Source organism: Marmota flaviventris, chromosome 2, assembly GCF_047511675.1.
Source record: "Marmota flaviventris isolate mMarFla1 chromosome 2, mMarFla1.hap1, whole genome shotgun sequence".
Lineage (NCBI taxonomy): Eukaryota > Metazoa > Chordata > Mammalia > Rodentia > Sciuridae > Marmota > Marmota flaviventris.
In genome coordinates, this window is record NC_092499.1 from 64240299 (window position 1) to 64258133 (window position 17835).

The 17835-nt window shown below is 42.9% G+C and overlaps 1 non-coding gene across 1 annotated transcript; it reads left to right on the forward strand.

Moving 5' to 3' along the window:
* The first annotated feature begins 17479 nt into the window (after window positions 1-17479).
* Window positions 17480-17552, forward strand: Trnaa-ugc (transfer RNA alanine (anticodon UGC)). Its single transcript has one exon. It is a non-coding gene; the product is annotated as a tRNA-Ala (tRNA).
* Window positions 17553-17835: the final 283 nt, after the last annotated feature.

A 17835-nucleotide genomic window follows, 5' to 3' on the forward strand; every position in this document is an offset into this window, starting at 1 on the left:
CCTTCATTTTGGAGATGGAGAGGCCAGGGCCAGTTAGTGGTGGGCCTGGCCTCTAAAGCTAGTGCTCTTCTCACAGCTGGCTGCTTCTTGGATGTGGTTCCTGGTGGAGGAAGGTGCATACCTGATTTCCCCACTTACACCCAGTGTGACTCTGGCTGGGGCTTTGATTACAACATGCAGCAATAGCAAGAGATTGAAAAGGGCCTGTGAAGAGGCAGGTTCAACTGAGTAGAGCCTTTGGCAAACAAAAGAGAGTCAACCAAGCTGGTCCCAGCCTTTCCCCTAGAAAAACCACACAAAGTCTGATGCTCAGGTCCTGTATCTCTGTGGGCTCTGACCACTGTGGGTTGCTGAATGCTGTCCTGGTAATAAATCCTTTGGATGGCTTTCAGAGAAGAGTAATAAACACACTGGGAGACTGGAAGAAAGATAAAAGGGATCAGAGGATGGGAGCTGAATTCTTTAGGTTTTAGGTATGCAGGAGCATAAGAATAAAACATTGTCTTTCAAGTTGTTTAAAAAAAAAAAAAGAAGAGGAAGGACAAGTTTAAAATAAAATCTGCCCAATTGCAGGCCCAAGAAAACTGGCTCAAATCGACATTTTCTTCCTTTTTTTTTTTTTAAGATGGACACAATATCTTTATTTTATTTATTTTTTTGTGGTGCTGAGGATCGAACCCAGTGCCTCACATGTGCAAGACAAGCGCTTTACTGCTGAGCTATAACCCCAACCCCATCGACATTTTCTTCTTGACAGCAGTCAAGAAGAAAGATCTTTTTTCCTAAACTCCTGTGATAAGCAGTTTGCAGTTCATATTCCTTTATCTTTATCCCAGTGTTAAACATCCCTGCTTCACAGGGAACCGCAGAACTTTGTTCCTTGAGCAGTTGTCTGGGTTGGGATTCCATGGGCAAGAGCTGGTGGAGTGTAGCCTCAGTGGGAAGGTGGGTTTAACACCCATTCAGGTCTGGCTGTGGAGGTAAGAGCAACACAAAGGCCAGTATCCATATCCCACAACTCCCCCAGATTGTTCTCCTGTGGAGAGACCCCTGGTGATGTCCCAGGCCTCAGCCTCCTCTGAATCAGGGTACTCTTTGTATTCCTTGGGAGGCCTCTTGAGTGTAGTCAGCAGCAACTTTCAACTTCCTTACTGTCCTCCCTGATTTGGGGTGCAGTAGGCAAACACTTTTAAGACCAGTAAATAACTTTTTATCCCTGAGTTCTGAGTGTTCGGCCCCCCTGCCTGCCGAACACTGTATTTACACCTCTTTACCATTCAGGCTACCGTATATGAAATGAAGAATTTAAGATAAGGTGAGTTCTTGAGTTCCACTTAGAAGGAAGGAAAAGATGGGGAGGCTGATCTTGATGTTGGTGCACTGGACAACAGAGGAAGGGTGAGCTGGGAGGAGGAATGGGAGCCATGGAAAGTAGAGGACCAGTGGTAAGTGTGCCTCTAGGGTCTCCTTCAAAAAGAAGTCAAACTTATAAGACAAATTGGAATTGCAGGAGCAGTAGGCATAAGAAGCCAAGTATATCCACATTTAAGACGAGCAGCTCAGGGCTGGGGCTGCAGCTCAGTGGTAGAGCTCATTGCCTAGCATGTGTGAGGCACTGGGTTCGATCCTCAGAATCGCAAAAAATATATATAAATAAAATAAAGGTATTTTGTCCATCTACAACTAAAAAAAAAGAAATTTAAAAACATGATCAGCTCATATGTGTCAGATGAGATCATTTAGACTTTCTATTCTAATTGGAATTGGCTGTTGTGATTGTTAATTCAGTGAAAGATCAAGAACTCTACCCTGGTTGTCTTGAGGCCAGAAACAACACCTTGACAGGCAGGGTGGAGATCTCTGGCCTGGTCTTTACCTTGAGGGCCTGACCTCACGACAGGAGACAGACAACCTGTTCAGTTCTTGGAGTTTCTGGTGCCAGGTCTTCACTTCTTTCAAGCTCCAGTGTTCCAACCTTCAAAATCTAGGATAACAGGAAGCCTCTAGGATGATCTCCAGGCACAGAGGGCAAGACTGCCATGTGCTTCTCCAGTCTGTGTAGTTCCTAAGCCCAGGGGCTGCTATGCACTGTGGTGGTCCTAGAGCTGCGGGAGGTGCAACCTGCCCCTGCTGCTTCCCCAGTCCTGCAAGCTGCATGAGTGGGAACCAGTGCAGAACAAGGTTCTGCCATTGTCCCCCTCCCCCAGTGCCCATGCTGAGTGCACCCCAGGTTCTTTCCAGAGTGTGCACACTCTCCGCTCAGCCTTCCGTGCTTCCTCTCTTCTAGCCCTATGACCAGCCAGCTCAAGAGCCCAGGTTATTGTAAGACTGGGGTGGGAGGAAACTCGATGGGCCCACAGTTCAGGAACTTTCTTTCGCTCAGTCCTCAATGTGACTTTAGGGCTCAGGAGGAGTTCAGCTACCCAATTTCTTAAGCCCTTCTGCTGTTAAAACTTCCTGCCCTTGGGCTGGGATTGTGGCTCAGCGGTAGAGCGCTTGCCTAGCACATAGGAGGCCCTGGGTTCAATACTCAGCACCATGCAAAAATAAATAAAGGTATTGTGTCCAACTTCAACTAAAAAATAAATATTAAAAAAAAAAAAACTTCCTGCCCTGAGCAAACACTGTGGGCCCTACACTGGGGGGCAACAAGATCAGAGAAAAAGATTAAGAAGCGGCTTCTGCACCATGCCTAGATCTTGTGCCCCAGATCCTCTCTGCCCATTTCTGGGCATTGACCTCCACCTTCTCCTGCTCCTCAGTCCCAGCACAGGGAAAAAAGGATAGGATTATTGCAACTCTGTAAACTGTTTTCCTGATCCCTGAGCCCCTTCTGGTTTCAAGAAACCTCCTTCTCTCATGCTTGGAGTCAGAGCCTGTCTGCCTCAGAAGAGCAATAGAGTGGGAGAAGACAAGGGCCTGGAGGGGTGGAAAGAAGGGGCCCAAGTAGAATGGAGTAGTAGGAAGAAAGCCAGAGAGGGACTGGGGGTGTAGTTCAGTGATAGAACATGTGTTTAACAGGCGCAAGGCCTTGGATTCAACGTGCAAAAATAAAGGCAGAGAGTCTTAGGTAAACTCTCTCTGCTTTATGACATGGTTCAAGTCCTTTAGCTCTTTTGAACCTGAATTTCTTCACACCAAAGTTGAGATGAAACTTACTTTTCAATACTATTGTATAGATTTGTGAAAACAGTTAAACAGATAAAGAACCTTGCACACTCATATGCAGAAGGCACTAGGAAAAAAAAAAAAAAGAGCAGCTATTAGGCTAGGGGTGGCGCCTGTCTGTAATCCCAGCTGCGGAGGAAGGCTGAGGCAGGAGGATCACAAGTTTAAGGTGATGCCAACCTCAGCAACTTAGCAAGACCCTATCTGAAAATAAAAAGGGCTGGGGATGTATGGAGCTCAGTGGTAGAGCACTCCTGGGCTCAGTCCCCAGTACTGAGGGAAAGTCTGCTATTATTGTCATCATAATCATGTCTTCTTTCCGGTCCAATGATCTTTGGCTTCACTGTTCATGATACTGCTATTAAGCAAAATGTAGGGGACAAATAGAGATAAGGGATCCTGGTAACTTCTCCAAAAACGTCATCTCCTTCTCCTAATCTATCCTCTTTCAGCATTTATGAGAACATACATAAAAATACAGCTAGTGTTGTGAAATGCAGGGTTCCCTTTTTGACCTAAATACTTCTAAGTAGAGCTAGCCACAGACGCTTCTCTGCAGAGCTAGACTCTAAAAACTAGAAGCTGGGGAGAGGAACAAAGGGGCAGCAGCTGGAGGGAGCACTAGACAGTCATAGTCACTGCTTCCCCTCCACCACCAGCCAGCCCTCCCAGCGACGGTACCAACACTGTCTGGACACTGCCCAGTTCACTCTCGGCTTTGGTCTGTTGAGTAGGAATATGGCTTTCACTTTAAGAAAAACCAATTATGATGCTGGGAGCAGTGGCACACACCTATAATCCCAGTGGCTTGGGAGGCTGAGGCAGGAGGATCACACGTTCAAAGCCAGTCTCAGCAACTTTACCCTGTCTCAAAAAAAAAAATAAAACAAAAGGACTGGAGAGGAGCTGGGGATGTCGCTCAGTGGTAAAGTGCTTATCTGGCATGCATGAAGCCCTGGGTTCAATCCCCAGCACCAAAATAAATAAACAGGACCAGGGAGGTAAGTCAGTGGTAAAGCCTCCCCAGTTCAATTCCCAGTACAACAACAACATCTTCACTTAATGAGACCAGAATGTTTAAAGGAAATCAATGATCTAGACGCTTGGCAAATGCTATGAGACCTGAAATGAAAAGAAGGATTTGTGTCATTTTCAGCAGGCTGTGGCCATCTCTGAACTGAGGTCCTGCAGCTGCATGAAGAGTGTGTTTTAGCTATTACTTCTGTGTGGGAAAAGATGAAAACATCAATTTCTTCTTCCTGTGTCCCCAGTCTTGTCGCCTGCCAGCAGGGCAAAGAGTGTCCCAGTGCCAGCACTCCTCAGAGGAAGTGTGCACATTCTATGAACCAGCAAGAAGCCACTCCTGGGCACACGTTCTAGGCTTTGCCACCAGGGTCCTGCAGTGGACATGTACTGGGATGTCCACTGTGGGTCTGTGAGTGGTAGCCAAGATCTGGAAATCCCCATGGAAACAGATAATACAAAATGTGGCGGTGACCCATCCCTGGGGCCACATAGCTATTGGAAGTCACGATCAGAGGTATTCCATGGATGGATCCTAAAAACACAGTGCTGAGAGAAGGCAGAAATAGAGAAGAAGAACTCAAACAGAGTATTATGCATGTACGCGAAAAATGAAGACACACAAAAGAAGAATGCACATTTTTCATAAACACGAAAGGTGTGTATTGCTACATAACCAGAGCTATCACCTATATGAGAAAGATGGGGTGAACACATAAATCAGAGAAGAGGGGTCCACACAAAAACTTGCATATGAATGTTCCTAGCAGAATTATTCAGAATACCCAGAAAACGGAAAATAGCCCCAAATGTTCATCAACTGCTGAATGGATAATCAATGTGGTCTATCTATACAACTGGATATTATTTAGCCATAAAAAGGAATGAAGTACTGATTCCTACTACAAAGCGGATGGCTTTGAAAACATTACACTAACTGAAAGAAGCCAGTAAGAAAAGACTATTTAGTATATGATTCCATTTATATGAACTGTCCAGAATAGGCAAATCTATGAGACAGAAGGTAGGTTAAGTTTGCGAGGGTGGGAAAGGAATTTGGGGGGAAGAATGGAGAGTGAGCACTACTGAATGTGAGATCTGTTTAGGAGATGATGAAAATGTTCTAAACTTGGATTGTAGCCATGGTTATACAACTGAGGAAATAAACCAAAGACCATTGAATGGGATACGTTAGATGATCCACCCGGATTTTATGGTACACAAACTATATCTCAATAAAGAAAAGGAGTGGAGAGAATGTTCACATGGGTTCTCTTGGGTGCTTCCTCTTTATGCTTCCGGTTTCAAACAGGAACTAGGTGAGATTCCCCTACCTTGACCCTGCCTGTGGCCCATTGCCCTCAAATGGCATATACGTGCCTCTGGCCCTTCAGGTTTGGAAAACAAGCACTGGCCAAGGATTCCTTAGAACTGACTCAGAGCTGACTCCATAGGAGAACCGACAGGATGCTCCTGCTGCCAGTCTCCAGACTGCTGTCCTCACTGTCCAAGGACAGTCACCACCAGATTGTGACTGAGACTTTCCTCACAGTGGAAGTTGGGAGAGACATGTAGGCCCTTTGGGGTTCTGTTACCTGACCAGAGGTTTATTATCAATGATGTGACTAGAAGACGTGATTCCTTCCTAACTTTGTCATGTTAGCTGTGCAACTTTAAAATACTACACAATCTCTCTGAGCTTGTTTCTCTCTCTAGGAAGTGGGCATAAAATTAACTTGGGCAGTTTTGGATAATAAATGAAAAACTATATATATGAAAACTCCTAGCACCATACCTAAATAGGTAGTACCTGGTGGAGTTTTGCTGAATCCCCAAACATTGTTTCTCCAGAGAGCCAAAAAATTCTAATACAGTCATGAGTTTGGGGAGGTTAGTAAAAAGGTTCAGATTGTGGGAAGTAAAGTCATAATTCTGATTGAAATTCTGCTACATGCCAGACAGTGTTGGGTGCTGGGAAACAGATGAATAAAGTGATTTTATTAGTCAGCTCTCTTGGGTTGAGAATTTAAACAGAATCCCAATTTAAACTAGTAGCAGTCGACAGGGGATGCAGAGGCTCACTAGCTGAGTTCAGTGGGAACTTGCTCTTCTTGTCATTTACACTGTTCTCTGTGGATGGGCTTTTGCTGTGTAACCTAGGAAAGTTCCCATGGTCCCTGGCTTACTGACATCAGCGGGAAATGAGAGGACTGTCCAAACCAATCCCCTGTCTTCCTTCCTGTGAAATCAGAATGTCCATAGTGAGCCACACAGGGCGTGACTGCAGTCAGCGCATGGAAATGACAGAAGACAATTTTCCATCGGGAGCCCCAGCACTTCGAAGCTCGAAAAAAAGTCTTAGTCCATAAGGAGACTGGTGATGGCAAGTGACAGAAAATACAACTCAAACTGCATGAAACAGTCACAGCGACTGATTGGCTGCTAATAGAACTGAAGAGTGCCTTGATGAGGTGGCCACGAGATTTATGGTGGCTTTGCTTCTCTCTATGCAGTTCTCTAGGCTCTGCTGTCCAAGTGTGTCTGCTTTATCTCAGGTCTGGCTTCCTGCCAGGTGTTGTGGTTGTCACCATCACTCAGGGCAACAGGCTGTCTTGTTCCCATTTGGGTATAAGACAAGAAAAACTTCCTGCAGTCCCTAAAGGAAAGTCTGAAGCCAGACAAGGCCTACAGCTCCGGTAGCCGCGGAGACAGGAGGCGTGGTGCTGCGCTGGTGGCTTGGATCCATCAGAGCCCACCTGGGAGGTCCCAACCTGCCTCACAATGGGGGAAGATGGATAGACGCCGAGAACAGGAGCTCAACAGGCACCATAGGATCATAAACCTCATTTACAGGTAAGGAGACGGGGCCTAAGGATCTCCCAACGTCCAAAATCTAGTTTACGGCAAATCAAAGACCAGCTATCAGCAGTTTTGGCTGCAGGTCAGTTGGCTGCCTTTGAATCAATAATGACATAGAAGGCCTTGATGGAAGCCAACACCCCATCCCTGGGGAGCCTGAGGCAGGGCGATGGCATCATGGCCATAAAAGGAAGGCCCACATTGGTATCCAGGACCGGGGTCCCTAACGTGGAACTCCATGGAGCACGGTGGAGATGAACCCACTGATCCCAGGATGGGCCTAAAGTGAGGTAGGGGTGGGCTTGTCCTGTCTACTTTCTTGGATTTGTCATTTCCTGAGACAGACTCTGGCTTCCCCTCTGCTCTCTCCTCCCTGCCCTGCTCCCAGGCTGAGATGGACAAGCACGAGTTGGTAATTGTGTTAGTTCAGTTTCCTCCCTGGCCCTACCCTCCCCATAATCTGATTTCCAAGGGATAAAGGATAGTAGGGTCCAGGCTCAGGAAGAAATCTGTTCCCTTGTGTCTGTTGGACCTGCTAATTTGATAGAACTGCTGGCTGAGCTTCCACAGAACCCCCATTAGAAACAGATTTCATCTGGTTCCCGCAACCATGGCCCTAGAGAGCTTTCCTGTTCTCAGCCTAGAAGGAAATTCAGTTTCCGATTCAATTTCTGCATAAGCAAGTTAAGTCCTCATGATAAAAATGGTAACCAGTGATTGAGCACCTACTATGTGCCACACTCCGTGCTAGGTATCTTAATATCCAGGGATACACTAGGTATGCTATCACAGGTGCTCTGGGCCTGGGACTGTTTCCCTTGGCTGCTGGTCCCCTTTTACAGGATTCTCCCTGTATTTGAATGGATGTGCCCTTGGGCAGGAGGACTGCAGCCAGCTTTTGAGGTGCTCAAGAGGAGCCATGTTCTAGGGCAAGACACTGCCCCAGTGTCCTCTCCTACCCAAGGATTCCCAGTGTCCATAGCCACTCTTCCCCACCACCCTGCCCCATTGTAGCAACGACCACCAGTAGCTACAAAGGCTCCTGAAGCTCATCCTGCCCCGCCTCCTGGAAGGGCGAAGGGCAGAAAGAGAGTCAGAGGCTCCTGGAGAGAAGCAGCTCTGCCCTCTATTAATCATGTTACTTAAACCCTGAGCTGAGGCTTCCTCATCTGGAAAATGGGGATAATATAATCTACCCTACAGGGCAGTTAAGAATTACTTAAGGCTGGGGTATAGCTCAGTGGTAGAGAGCTTGCCTAGCATGCTCCAGGCTGTGGGTTCAATTCCCAGCATCACAAAAGGAGAAGATAAAAAACAAAAAACAAAACAAAACAACAACAACAAAAAAAAAAAAACAAAAAAAAAAAACCACCAAAACACTTCAACTTTTAAAAATTACTTAAAAGTTAAGAATACTTAACTGAAACTCTACCCTCCCACACATACAAGAGATGGCACTCAGGGCACTCTCTCACTGTGCTACAGCCCCAGGCCTTTTAATTTTTTGTTTTGATACAGTCTCACTAAGTTGCTAAGGCTGGCCTCAAACTTGCGCTCCTCCTGACTCAGCCTCCCAAGTCACTGGGATTCTAGGTGAGTGCCACTCATACCTGGCTAGTCTCAGTTTGAGGTACGAATCATGACTCATCCCTGGTTCCAGGGTTTTTCCAGAGTCTGGACCACATCTGGGCCTGGTTGTCACCAGCTCCCCCTGGACCTCCTTCCCGGGAATCTCAGGGTGCTCACAGTGGCGCAGGGCAGTGGGGTACGGCTTGCCAGTTAGCTCACCACACGCAAACTGGAGCCACCTGCTTGCTCCTTGAGGATCCCTGTCCCCAAGTAGCTCATGTTCTCAGCACACAATGAATGAATGAATGTGTGAAGTGACATGTAGCACACATGCTCTGTCCCAGCTATGAAAGAGGCTACTAGACACTGAGCTAAGGTGCTGGTATGACTGCCACCCCAGAGAAGTGACCAGTGATTCCCTTGTGCCATCCACCAGACAGTATGTACCCACTTCCCCAGGCAGCCAGCCCACTACTGGAATCAACTGGGGTGCCCCAAGGTACAGCTGGATTATCCCCCACCCTGGAGAAGTCCCTTCTCTCAGGCTGCTTCTGAGGAACAGGCCTGGGCCCAGCCCCTGCTGCCCCACTCTGAGCACAGGTTCAGACCAGTGGCCCTGGGCACTAGTGTGGAAAGGACACTGACACCCCCTGTCCAAGAGCTCCAAGCCTGGCTCTCCTAGACTTGCTGCCCTGCCTCATTCAAATCTGCCCCATTGTCATGTCTCCAAGAGGACTTTGCTACCCATCTTACTGAATTAGCCAGCCCCACACATGACCATACCCCATTGACCCCATCCTGACGGCTTAGCTTAGACTGCTTGGTCTGTTGAGCACATATTACTATGTGGTGCTTCATAGGTTCCCCAATTTCTTTCTTTCTTTGTTTTACTTTTTGAAATGTATTTGATTTTAAATGCAGGTTCCCCAATTTCTTTGTTTTGGTCTCCCCATGTCATGAGAATGTGAGATCCACATGGACAGGGCCTTGCACCTGTTATGGTCCCAAGTACACCATGAGCATTCGATACAGGCACATTGAATGAATGAATGAATGGATGCACGTATTAATGAGTGAATAAAAATATTCTTTTTCATTGTTTTCCTAGATAATTGTTAATTTTAGTTTTGATTTCCTCCCTATCTAATGATTAGGCATGTTTCTTAATTTCTGTATCCAAGGGTTCTGCATCCTCTGAGTCAACCAATGGCGGATAAAAAATATTTTTTTAAAAAATTGCTTTCATACAAAACATATAGCAAACATTTTTTCTTATCATTATTCCCTAAACAATATAATACAACAACTATTTATATACCATTTACATTGTATTAGGTATTATAAGTAATCTACAAATTACTTATACTATATAATGGTGATGCATGCCTCTAAACCCATGTTGAGGCAGAGGAGCCCAAGTTCAAGGTCAGCCTCAGCAATTTAAGGAAACTTATCTCAAATTAAAAGAAGAAGAAGAAGAGGAGGAGGAGGAGATGGAAAAAAGGACCAGGGATGTAACCCAGTGGCAGATTCCCTGGGTTCAATCCCCAGGACTGCAAAAATAAATAAATAAAGATTTAAAAATAAACTACATAGGAGAATGTTCACAGATATGTGCACATACCACACCACTTTATATAAGGACTTTTTTGAGCACCTGTGAATGTTGGTATCTGAAGAAGTACTAGAACTAGTCCCCTGAGGATAGAGGGACAACTATAACTAGACTTTTTGAGAAACAGGCTGGATGAGGTGGGCTGCTTGTAATCCCAGCAATTCGGGAAGCTGAGGCAGGAAAATTGCAAGTTTGAGACCATCTTCAGAAACTTAAGGAGACCTTGTCTCAAAATAAAAATCATAATTTAAAAAAGGGCTGGAGGTATATCTCAGTGGAAGAGTACCCTGGGTTAAATCTCCAGCACCACGAAATCAAATAAGTGAGTAAATAAAAAGAAAAAGAACGGGAGTTGTAGTTCAATAATAGAATGCCTCTGGGTTCAATCCCCAGCACTGAAGGAGAAAAAGGGGATATTGGAATCATATTTGTGTCTAATTTTATTGGATTATGATCAGAGAATATGGCCCATTAAATCTCAGCTTTTAAGTTTTTATGAAGGTTTTCTTTTTATTCATTTTCTTTTTTTTTTTTTTTTCATTTTAAAACCTTTTATATTAGAATAGTTCTACCGTGCACAAAAGGAGAAAATATTGCCATGAAGCTTCACATCCCCATCATCGGGGTTCCACGATCATCAATTCATGGTCAGCCTTGTTTCTCTAGTACCCCTCCCATTATTTTGAAGTAAATCCCAAAGTACTGACTTATTGAAAATGCCTCATGATCACAGGGAAAAATATATTCTATTTAGTGGATGCAATGAAAAATTAATTGCATCATTCAAACCCATTGTAATTCTTTTCTTTAATGGTAGTTCTCTTAATTATAAGAGGAAAACTAAAACACTTTCATTTTTTATGAACTTCTGCTTGCGTTTGTAACAGTCTTTGCTGTCTATAATTAACTTCTATTTGGTTCACACAGGTTTTATGGCTGCTGGCAGGCTAGCATTTATTGAGCACTTTGGTTAAAAATAGGTCCAGAGAGAGAACCATTCAGTTCTCAGAGCTACTTATGAAAGTCCCCTTCCTATTTACATCTGGGATGGGAACAACACAGCCCGAATGGTAATGGTCTCAAAATTACCAGCCCGTGAAAATGAGGGTGGAGAATGAAACTGTTATTTGAGCCCATGCTGGAAAGAATTAAATTCTAAAACCCTGCATCCGGGTTCCACAATGAATGATGGTAAACTGTGTCAGAGGAAGCGAAGGTCACCTGGGAAGGCTCCATGCAGCTTTCAGGACCCACAGAGCTCTCCCAACACAGGTAGGTGATCCTTAGAGACACTAAGCCTGCAGGACAGGAGAGAGGATTAGAGGCTCATACACAAGGCAGGCTTCTAGAACCACAGCTCAGTTGCCCTCTTTAGACTTAATTCCTCAACATTAGTCTTAATTTTGTGTGTGTGTGAGAGAGAGGTATTGAAGATGCAACCAAGGGCCTCATGCTCACTAGACAGGTGCCGTATGACTGAGCCAGACCCCCAAGCTCAATCAGCTTCTTTTCTTTAGGTAAGGATAAGGGACATGCTCTTTGGAAAAGCTGGTCTCTACCTGCCTACCTTCCTCTTTTCTTTCTTCCTTTATTTTTAAATATATATTTTTAAATTTTTTGGAATTTCAATTTTTTTGGCATTTTGAAGGCTTTTTTTTTTTTAAGTTGGAGGTGTAACTTTTAAACAGCAAGGCACACTCATCTTTAATGATAAATTCCAATCAAAAGTCTCTTGAGCCGGGCGCGGTGGCACACACCTGTAATCCCAGCAGCTTAAGAGGCTGAGGCAGGAGGATCACGAATTCAAAGCCAACCTCTGCAAAGGGAGGCACTAAGCCACTCAGTGAGACCCTGTCGCTAAATAAAATACAAAATAGAACTGGGAGTATGGTTCAGTGCCCCTGAGTTCAGTCCCCAGTACCAAAAAAAGAAAAGAAAAAAGTCCTATAATTTTCACACACCTGTATAGCTATACCCCAGATCAAGATGCTGGGTATTCCTGCCACCCAGGGCCCTCCCTATGTCCTTTCCTGCCCCAGCCTCCTCCACCTCCACTCCCACTCTGCCAGGAAGCTACTCTTCTGCTTCCTGTCTCCATGGATTGATTTTGCCTGTTCCCTAACTTCATAACGTGAATGTAAAGCCTCCTTGGAGATTTGGCTCTGACTTTCCCACACCTCCATGCTGGGTGACCCCAGCAAGACCAGCCAGCTGTGCCGACAGCTGGCTTGCCAAGTACACAACCCAGTGAGACCAGGGCTGTCCCCACTGTCTGTTCTTGAGCAGATGGACACCATGCCCTGACCTTGAGCCTGGCCTACCAGCCTCCCTCTTGTACTCGCTGACCACTGACCACAGACACTCAGGGGGAGAGTGATGTGACAGGCAGACAATCCTCACCTCTGCCAGGAAGGTACAAAGTCATGTGGAACAGGAGTCTAACACCCTGGATTTTGATCATTCTCCACTAATTGTATAACCTCCCTTGATCCCTCATCTTCTTCATCTGTAAAATGGCATGCTAATGATGCTTTCCTCACAAGAGAGAGTATAGGAAAGTGCTTTACAAACCATCAAGTGTCATGAAAGAATAAGGAGTCGTTGCTATTACCATAGGAGACTTCCAAACTCCGAATAGGCATGAGCCCAAAGGCACAGTCCTAAGTAGGCTACCATGGCCCTTCTATAATGGCTTTTCTGCTTATTTTTCAAGGCAGAAAACTGGAGTCTGATGGGAACCCCTGGAAGGCTTTGATATAGCCTCTCCACCAGTTTAATTACAGCTGTCATTTGTCAAGGGATCATCGTGTGCCTAGTAAAGTCCTGAGAATTATACAAGCATGCTCTCCTTTACTTAGGGAAATTCCTCATAGATACTGTTATCATTCAGTTGTACAGATGAAGAAACTGAGGCACCAAGAGTTTAAAAAATGCCAAAGTTATAAAGCAAGTGACAGAACTGGAATTTGAACCAAGAATTATGATTTGAGAAACTTCACACTTTTTGTGGGGAGACGGTACTGGGTATTGAACTCAGGGGCACTAGACTACTGAGCCACATCCCCAGCCCTATTTTGAATCTTTATTTTATTTTATTTTAGTTTAGTTATACATGGACACAATGTCTTTATTTTGTCTATTTATTTTTATGTGGTTCTGAGGATTGAACCCAGTACCTCACACATTTGAGACAAGCACTCTGCCACTGAGCCCCAGCCCCAAGCCCCCCTATTTTGTATTTTATTTAGAGACAGGATCTCACTGAGTTGCTTAGCGCCTCACTTCTGCTAAGGCTGGCTTTGAACTCATGATTCTCCTGCCTCAGGCTCCCAAACTGCTGGATTACAAGTAGCATGCTCCCCTGCACCCGGCTAGAACCTTCACTCTTTTTTTTTAAAATATATTTTTAGTTGTAGATGGACACAATGCCTTTATTTATTTATCTTTATGTAATGCTGAGGATCGGACCCAGGACCTTACACATGCTAGGCCAGCGCTCTACCGCTGAGCCACAACCCCAGCCCTAGAAACTTCACTCTTGAGCGGCCTCTCTGACAGTCCCTTAACCTTAACCCTTAAATTTTTCATCATGAAAGAAATAACACCTTCCTTATAGTATGATTGAAATAATATATGAGAAAATTTGGCATATATTATAGTACATGTTTCTTAAATGTTGTTTCCTTTCACGTATGTGCGTTGGGTCAATTTTCAGGGCAGATATATTCACTCTACCACCAACGTGGTTGCGCCATTTTTTAATTTTAATTTTTATTTATACTAGAGATTAATTCCAGGGATGTTCTACCACTGATACATCCTCAGTCCTTTTTAAAAATTATTTTTAAATCGTCTTTACCCTTGGGGCTGGGGATGTGGCTCAAGTGGTAGCGCGCTCGCCTGGCATGCGTGCGGCCCGGGTTCAATCCTCAGCACCACATACAAACAAAGATGTTGTGTCCGCTGAACACTAAAAAAATATATATATATTTTAAAAAAATTCTCTCTCTCTCTCTCTTTAAAAAAAATAATAAATTGTCTTTACCCATTTAAAAAAGTAAGTTATTTGCCTTCTTAGTGTTGAGGTGTAAGAATTCTTTTTATGTTTTGGATTCAAATCCTGTTACAGATATATGCGTTGCAAATATTTCCTCCCAGACTGTAATTTGTCTTCTCGTTTTCTTCACAATATTTTTCAAAGAATAAAATGTTTAAATTCTGATGAGGTCTATCACTTTTTCATTTATGATCTGCAGGGGAGGGTTGGTTTGTTTTTTGTACCAGGGATTGAACCCAGGGGTGCTTAGCCACTGAGCCATATTCCCAGCCCTTATAAATATTTTTTTTCTAGAGACAGGTCTCACTGAGTTGCTGAGTACCTCACTAAATTGCTGAGGCTGGCTTAGAACTCACAATCCTCCTGCCTCAGCCTCCCAAGCTGCTGGGATTATAGGTGGGTGCCACCGCGCCCGGGGTTGCTCTGCAGTTTTGAGTTCCATCTAAGAAATCTATGAAACCCAATATCACAAAAATTTTTCCTACATTTTATTCTAAAAGTTTTGCATTTACGCTTTTACCTTTAGGTATATAAATTCATCTTGAGTTAATTTTGGTGTAAGGTATGAGGTAAGGGTTGCAATTCCTAATTTTCATATGAAAACCAGCACTATGTCTGGAAAACATTCTCTATTAATTTCCCTGTCACTTTAAAAACAAAACAACTGATTGGATGTGTATTGGTCTATTTCCAGACTTTTCATAATGTTCTGTTGATCTATCTGCCTTTACACCATCACCATATTATCTTCTTTACATAGCTTCATAACAAGTCTTGAAATCAGTCAATGTAAGTTTTCCACCTTTGTTCTTCCTTTACAAAACTGTTTTATCTAGGTCATTTCTAGTTCCATATACATTTTTTAAGTGAATTTGTTATTTTTAGATATACATGACAGTAGAGCATATTTTGACATATTATACATAGATGTAGTATAACTTCCCATTCTTGTGGTTGTCATGATGTGGAATTACACTGGTCGTGTATTCATATATGAACATAGGAAAGTAAAGTCTGATTATTCTGCTGCCTTTCCTATTCCCATTCCCTATCCCTTCCTTTCATTCCCCTTTGTCTACATTGAACTTCTATTCTTCTTCCCCAATCCTTATTGTGTATTAGCATCTGCATATAAGAGAGAACATTTGACCTTTGGTTTTCAGGAACTGGCTTATCTCATTTAGCATGATAGTTTCCAGTTCCATCAATTTATAGCAAATGCTATGATTTCATTCTTCTTTAGGGCTGAGTAATATTCCATTGTGTATATACATCATATTTTTTTAACCCATTCATCTGTTGAAGGGCATGTAGGTTAGTTCCATAGCTTAGCTATTATGAATTAAGCTGCTATAAACATTGATGTGGCCACATCACTATAGTATGCTGATTTTAAATCCTTTGGGTATATGCCGAGGAATGGGATAACTGGGTCAGATGGTGGTTCCCTTCCAAGTTTTCTAAGGAATCTCCATACTGCTTTCCAGAGTGGTTGTACTAATTTGCTGTCCCACCAACAATGTATGAGTGTACCTTTTCCCCCACATCCTTGCCAACATTTATTGTTATTTGTATTCTTTATAATTGCCCTTCTGACTGGAGTAAGATAAAAATCTCAGTGTAGTTTTAAATTGTATTCCTCTAATTGCTAGAGATGTTGAACACTTTTTCATATATTTGTTGACTGACTATATTTCTTCTTCTGTGAAGTGCCTGTTCAGTTCCTTTACCCATTTATTGATTGGATTATTTGCATTTTTGGTGTTAAGTTTTTTGAGTTATTTGTATTTCCTGGAGATTAATGCTCTGTCTGAGGGGCAGATGGCAAAGATTTTCTCCCATTCCGTAGACTCTCTCTTCACATTCTTGATTGTTTCCTTGGCTGTGAAGAAGCTTTTTAGTTTGATACCATCCCATTTGTTGATTCTTGATTTTAGGAGTCTTGCATTTTAGGAGTCTTATTGAGGAATTTGGTTCCTAAGCTGATATGAAGTAGAATTGGACCTACTTTATCTTCTAGTAGGTCCACATACATTTTACAGTTAGCTTGTCAATTTCTACCACCATAAAAAAAAAAAAAAAACAATTGGTTTGAAAACCAATTTTATTTGGGATTGCCTTGAACAAATACCTTAATTTGAAGAGAATTAACATCTTTAAAATATTGTATCTTTCAGGAACTGGGGTTGTGGCTCAGTGATAGAGCACTTGCCTGGCATGTGTGAGGTGCTGGGTTCAATCTTCAGCACCACATAAAAATAAATAAATAAAACAAAGGTATTATGACCATACACAAAAAAAAAAAAATTTAAATACTGCATCTTTCAATCCATAAGCATGATATCTATTTAATTCTTATATTTTTCATAGTTATTCTCTGTATAGTTCTTTGTATATATTTTGTTAAATTTTTCCATATGAAATAAAGTTTCTTGACATTATTGCAAATGGTATATTTATATTTTTATTTCTGATTATGCATTGCTAGTATGTAGAAATGCAGTTGATTTTTGTATATTGACTTTGTTCCAGTGTGATCTTGCGGAACTCACTTATTAGTTTTGATAGCTTTTCGTAGGTACTTTATGGCTTCCAAATTAGACAGCCATGTTGTCTCTGAGTAAGAATAGTTTCCAGTCTGTGTGACTTTTATTCCTATTATGTGTCTCTTGTTCTGCCTAGGACATTGTGTTAGTCAGATTTCCATTGCTGTGACAAAATACCTGAGATAATCAACATAAGGAAGGAAAAATTATTTTGGCTCACAGTTTCAGTCCATGGTCAATTGGTTCTGAGCTTTGGGCTTTGGTGGCACAGTACATTATGGTGGGAGTACTGCCTCATGGTGTGTGGAGGAGGTTGCTTCATCTCATTGTCACCTGGAAGTGAAAAATAGAGAGAGGAATGAAAAGGGATCCAAATATACCTGATGACCTAACTTCCTTCAATGAGGCCCCACCTCCTACGAGTTCTGTCACCTCCCAATGTCACCACAGGCTGTAAACTAAGAAGCCTTTACTACATGGGTCATAGAGGACAGATAGGTCATAGAAGGCAGTCTAGATCCAAACTATAGCAGGTATCTGGTAAAATGCTAAAATGAAGTGACAAAGGCAGATATTTTTCCCTTTTCCCAATCTTTGGGGGAATATATTATTTTGTATATATTCCTAATGATTAAGAAAGTTTGTGATATAGCTCAGTTGGTAGAGTGCTTGCCTTGCATGCACAAGGCCCTGGGTTCAATCCCCAGCACCACACACACACCCCACAAAAAGAAAGTTTGCTAAATGACTTTTGAATTCTGTCAAACACTTCTTATAACTCTAAGGAGATGATCATGTAGTTTTAAAAAAAATGTTGGTATGGTGAATTAATTGGTTTTCTAGTAGCAGTAAACAACCTTTCATTTCTGGAATAAACCTGATTTGGTCATGCCTTATTTCCCTTTTTATCTATTACTAGATTTGATTTGCTAAAATTTTGTTAAGCATCTATGTGTCTATGTTCATCAGGGATTCATTTCTTTTCTTGTAATCTTATA